This window comes from Hirundo rustica, chromosome Z, assembly GCF_015227805.2.
Source record: "Hirundo rustica isolate bHirRus1 chromosome Z, bHirRus1.pri.v3, whole genome shotgun sequence".
Classification (NCBI taxonomy): domain Eukaryota; kingdom Metazoa; phylum Chordata; class Aves; order Passeriformes; family Hirundinidae; genus Hirundo; species Hirundo rustica.
This window is the reverse complement of record NC_053488.1, coordinates 48,048,147-48,054,146: the sequence shown is the minus strand read 5'-3', so window position 1 is coordinate 48,054,146 and position 6,000 is coordinate 48,048,147.

The window sequence follows — 6,000 nt, the reverse complement described above, 5'->3', positions numbered from 1 at the left end:
CCATCGTGGGGCACCCCCCGGTCACGAGGCGGACCCCGCAGCACGGACTTAGGCTGCAAGAGCCTGAAGAAAAGTCCCTGGACGCCCCGCTACCCTTGGTCAAGCGGCTTCGTAAGATCACGCTCCCAAAGGACGAAGAGGACAGCCTGAAGCGCCCAGCAGGTCCTCTTCAGGCAGCTAATCTCGAGACCCCAGGCTTCTTCGCATCCCAGGAGGGGGTAAGCCTTCTTCGTGAGGAGGCTTATGTTCGGAGGGTGCTCCCGGTGTGGAGACCCTAATTTTGGGAGGGATCCTCCAGGAGTGGGGGGGACCCCAGGCTGCGCAGCTCGGGGGGGTGGTGGTTAGCCTCATCCCCCTGCGGGTTACTCTCCTCGGGGTGCTCTTTTGTTCTTTTTCGTTTTGTAAACTTTAAGTTTCGGGCAGTTGTCTTTTGGGTGGAAGTGTCCACAGGGGTTTTAGACACTGCGATTTTATTTTTCGGTGCGGACCCCCCGGGTTTGGGTTTCAGGTTTTGCCCGGTTTTAGGGGAGTGACCTCCGCGTTCATTTTTCTGTTAAGTTTGCTTTTGTCTGGGTGTCATCGGGTGGGCAGCAGGCAAGGGGGATTTGTTCGGGTTGAGGTGTCCCTGAGCCCCTGATTTTGGTTTTTCGGTTTCGGAGAGATGGGCGCAAAACTCTCCGCTGCCCAAAAAGGTGTGTATCATAGTTTTAAGTCGGTTGTGGAGCTCGCCCAGTTAAAGGTTTCAAGGGGCGAGCTCAAGGGGTTTGTGAGGTGGCTTTTCCTGCACTTCCCTCATGTGTCCCCAGAGCAAGTGTACAGCCCCAAGTTTTGGACGGTTGTACAAAACAAAATCCGTAATTTGGCACTCTCAGGGGACAAACAAGCCTCCAAATTCCTCAATTTGGCTTTGCAGCTTTCAGCCGCTGTTACACAAATTAATAGGAAAGTGCAGAAACAGCCACGTCCAAGACAACCTGCCCTTTGTTCTCCCTGTCCCTCTGTCCCTTCTCCTCGTCCCCAGAAGGGAATTCTGAAGGGAGCAGCAGGACCCCAACCTGCTGGCTCAGGCTCCCCCAGGAATTCTCGACCCCCCCGCCCAGGCAGTCCTAGCCAGATTGCTCGGGGCTTCTTGGGCAGCCCTGGCTGGGCTGCTCAAGAATTCCACCCTTCCCCATCTTCCCCAGTTAATAAACCTCGTGTTAGATTTAGTCTAGCTGAGACTCCCCAACCACAAAATGGCTCCCCTACCCCTTATCCCCAAGATGGAGGAGACTACATGGCACGGTTCTCCCCATCCCCCTCTTCCTCTTCTCTAAATCCTTTTCTTCCCGCCCCAAACTCTTCCAACCCCTTCCTTTCCTATACTCCTCCCCTTCATAAAAGGGCTCCGCCCATACCTCCTCCCTCACCAAAAACTCCACCTCGGCTCCTCCCAGTTACTCCCCTCATGGGAACACCCACTTTACATCATCAGGTTCCCAAACCACGCCCCCTGCTGGAAGACCTGCCTCCTGGGCTTCCGGTTCCCACGCTCCCCCTGCTGGTTCCCACGCTCCCCCTTCCGGTTCCCACAGTCTGGGCCCGGAGGGGGTGGGGCCAGGGCCTGAGCCTGCAGGGATGCATCAGCCTTCCCCTGTTCCTTCGGTATCCCCAGTCGTTTATAAGGGCTCCCGAGGAGGGCAGCAGGTCCGAGCGATCCATCACCTGTTCCCCCAGTCCACCATCTGGGATCTGTGCAGGGCCCATCGAGATTATGGGCGGGACAGCCCCTATTTCAGGGGTTTGTTCCGTTCAGATCTCGATGCCGCTGTTGTTATTCCTGCGGACCTGAAGCAGCTGTTCTCCTGCCTGCTTGACTCAACAGAGTTCAAACTGTGGGTAGCGGCATGGAGGCAGCAGCTCAGGGAGGCCTTGCCCAGTCTCCTCCGAGACCCGGAGACTGCGGTGGACGATAACGGGAACCCCCTCACTTTAGAACACCTTATGGGTGAGGGGAGATGGGCTGACCCATCGGACCAAACCTCAGATATCCCCATCAAAGCCCTCCAGATTGCCAGGGAGCATGCGGTCTCCGCATTTTTTGGAATGGTGCCAGACGGCCCGGTCGTACCCTATTACAAGATCATGCAGGGGGCCAAGGAAAGTTTCACCAAATTCGTCGAGCGGCTCACCCAAGCAATCGAGGTGCAAGTAACGGAAGCGGCGGTAAGGGATGGGATCTTGAGGGAGATGGTGTTTGCAAATGCAAATAACATGTGCCGGAGTGCAATTTTGAGTCCCCCTCTGGACCCCCCTCCGACCCTTCCAGATATGCTCAGGGTGTGTCAGCTAAAGGTCCCCTACATGCAGGGAAACGACCGGGAAGGGAAATCAATAACACCGAGAGTTTCAGCAGTGTCTGGCACCCAAGGACCGACACGCGGACCGTATGTGCCCCAGAAGAACCGGTGTCTAATCTGCCGGGAGCCCGGGCACTGGACGAACACCTGCCCACTGAGGGATGCCGTTGAAGCTTTGAAAAAGAAAAGGGGGGAAGGCGGGGGGAGTGGGAACAGGGGAGGGTCGGGAGATAGCTCCCGACAGTTAAACTAAGGGGGGAGCGCAAGTCCGCCCGGTGCGAAGATAGAAATAGGGCGGACTGAGCAGCGGGGGAGGGGGAAGAAACATCTAGCGCCAATGATACGCTGCCTTTCACTGAGACAGACAATAATACCGGACGTGACATACCAGATTTGACATACAGTACTGACCATGACCTTTCAAAGCCAATTTTAGTAACATCATCAAGGCATGAACCTTATCGGCTGTGGCTCACCGAAGCGTTCCATCTGAGGACGGCGGATTGGACCTTCCTTTCCATAAACACCAAAGAACAAGGAGCCTGGCCAGTCCAAGGAAAGGAGCTTGTCATCATCGGGGACTGTAAGTACACCCCGCAAGAGGTCGAGCTTCTTCCAGGGGTTCTCGTCAACAACCCCAGAGATCTCATCCTCTGGCTGCGCTGCACCCATCCACCCACATTTATTCCTAAGGGACAGGTGATCACACAAATCATCCCTACCCGGGGACCGAACAACACCCCAGTGGCTTGCCCTGTGCAAGCCATCACTGAAGAAAGGCCCCGGGTGGACTGCGAGTTTAGGGTGGGTGGGGAAACATTAAACATCAGAGGCTTTTTAGACACGGGGGTGGATGTGACGGTCGTGCCAGCGAAAGATTGGCCGTCACATTGGGCTCTGCAGGACGTGGCTGGACACGTTCAAGGTGTCAGAGGGCTGCAATTGGCGAGACAATCCAGGAGCAAATTAAGTGCAAATTAAGAGGCCAAAAGGACAATTGGCTAACATCCGTCCTTTTGTTTTAGATTACAAGGAGCCTCTGCTTGGCAGAGATCTCATGTCGCAATGGGGGGTCAAGATTGACATACCCGACCCCTCAGTGGACATTTCCACAGTGACCATTGAAGAGCGTCCCACCAAAAAACTTAATTGGCTCACTGATAATCCAGTTTGGGTGGAGCAATGGCCGCTTTCAAAACCTAAATTAAAAGCGCTCGAGGAGCTCGTGAAGGAACAATTGGCCAAGGGCCACATCGTAGAAACCGAGAGCCCTTGGAATTCCCCAGTTTTTGTAATTCAAAAGCCGGAGAAGGACAAGTGGCGGCTCCTTCAGGACCTCCGCCAAATTAATAATGTTATCGAAGACATGGGGTCTCTCCAACCTGGGATGCCTTCCCCAACTATGCTCCCCCAAAATTGGCAATTGGCTGTTATAGATATAAAGGATTGCTTTTTTCAAATTCCTCTGCACCCTGACGATGCCCCACGTTTTGCTTTCTCGGTTCCCACCATCAGCCGGGAAGCCCCGAGGAGACGCTATCACTGGCGAGTTCTCCCGCAAGGGATGAAGAACTCACCTGTTATCTGCCAGTGGTATGTGGCCTCCTTGCTGTCCCCTGTCCGCGCAGCCGCCGGACAGGCCGTCATCTACCACTACATGGATGATGTCCTGGTGTGCGCCCCGAATGATGACATGCTTTCCCATGTGCTTGGTCTGACAGTCGATGCAGTGGTTGCTGCAGGGTTTGAGCTACAGGAAGAAAAGGTTCAGCGGATGCCGCCCTGGAAATACCTCGGGCTTGAGGTTGGGAAGCGGACCATTGTGCCGCAAAAATTGGCGATTAAAAAAAGAGTAATTTCCCTCGCGGATGTCCATCAACTGTGTGGGGCTTTGAACTGGGTAAGGCCCTGGTTGGGTCTGACCACTAACGACCTAGCCCCCCTTTTCAATTTATTGAAAGGGGGAGAGGAGCTGAGTTCTCCTAGGGTCCTTACCCCTGAGGCGGAGAAGGCACTGGAAAAGGTCCAGGATGCAATGTCAAAGAGGCAAGCTCACCGATTCGACCCGGAGCTTCCTTTCAAATTTATCATCATGGGAAAGTTGCCGCACCTCCATGGGATGATCTTCCAATGGAGGAACATCCCAAAGAAGGACCGAGAAGGGAATGATCCACTCTCAATCATAGAGTGGGTCTTCCTGAGTCATCAACGGTCCAAGAGGATGACCCGGCCACAAGAGTTGGTGGCAGAGCTGATCCAGAAAGCGAGATTCCGGATCAGAGAATTGGCCAGCGGTGACTTCGAATGTATTCACATCCCAATTGGTTTAAGATCGGGCCAAATTTCTAAAGCTATGTTGGAACACTTGCTTCAGGAAAACGAAGCACTCCAATTCGCCCTGGATTCCTTCATTGGGCAAATTTCTATTCATCGGCCTGCCCACAAAATTTTCAATTCGGAAGTTAAATTTGTTTTATTTCTGAAAGAGGTTCGCAGTAGGAGGCCCCTCAAGGCTCTAACCATTTATACAGACGCGTCCGGAAAGTCTCACAAGTCAGTTCTGACTTGGAAGGACCCTCAAACTCAGCAGTGGGAGGCTGATATTGCCGAGGTGGAAGGATCACCTCAAGTCGCTGAGTTGGCCGCTGTTGTTAGGGCATTTGAGCGGTTTCCCGAACCCTTTAATCTGGTCACAGACTCCGCCTATGTGGCGGGGGTGGTATCCAGAGCAGATCAGGCGATTTTACAGGAGGTGTCTAACATAGCACTTTATGACTTGCTCTCGAAATTAGTTAGATTGGTCTCCCACCGAGAGCAACCCTATTTTGTGATGCATACGAGATCACACACCGATTTGCCAGGGTTCATCGCAGAGGGGAACAGGAAGGCTGATGCCCTTGCTGCCCCCGCCGAGATGGCCCCCCTGCCAAACATCTTTATGCAGGCGAAACTCAGCCACCAGCTCTTCCACCAAAACGCGCCTGGCCTTGTTCGCCGTTTCCACCTTACACGGGAACAGGCCAGAGCGATCGTGGCCGCGTGTCCATCATGCTCCCAGCAGGCTGTTCCAACTCTACATGCAGGGGTTAATCCCCGAGGGCTGCGGAGCTGTGAGGTGTGGCAAACAGATGTCACACATTTCCCAGAATTCGGACGACAAAAATACATACATGTGTCAGTGGATACCTTTTCTGGAGCTGTGTTCGCCTCTGCCCACACAGGGGAGAAGGCCGGGGATGCCATAAAACACCTCATCCATGCCTTCTCCTTCATGGGCATTCCGAGAGAACTGAAAACCGGTAACGGCCCGGTGTATAAATCCAGGGAGCTTCGTAGCTTCCTGCAGCAATGGGGGGTGGAGCACAAGACCGGCATCCCCCACTCCCCCACAGGCCAAGCCATGGTTGAGAGGACCCATGGGACCATCAAGCGTGTGCTGCATCAACAACAGAGGGTCCTCAGGACAGAGTCACCATCGGTCAGGCTGGCCAGAGCTTTGTTTACAATCAACTTCCTGAATTGTTCTTACGAAGGTCTCAATCCGCCCATCGTCCAGCACTTCGGTGCCAGCTCGCTGTTTGCGGTCAATGAACAACCTCAGGTCATGGTCAGAGATCCTGGGTCTGGAGGGACAGAAGGGCCACACGATCTGGTCACGTGC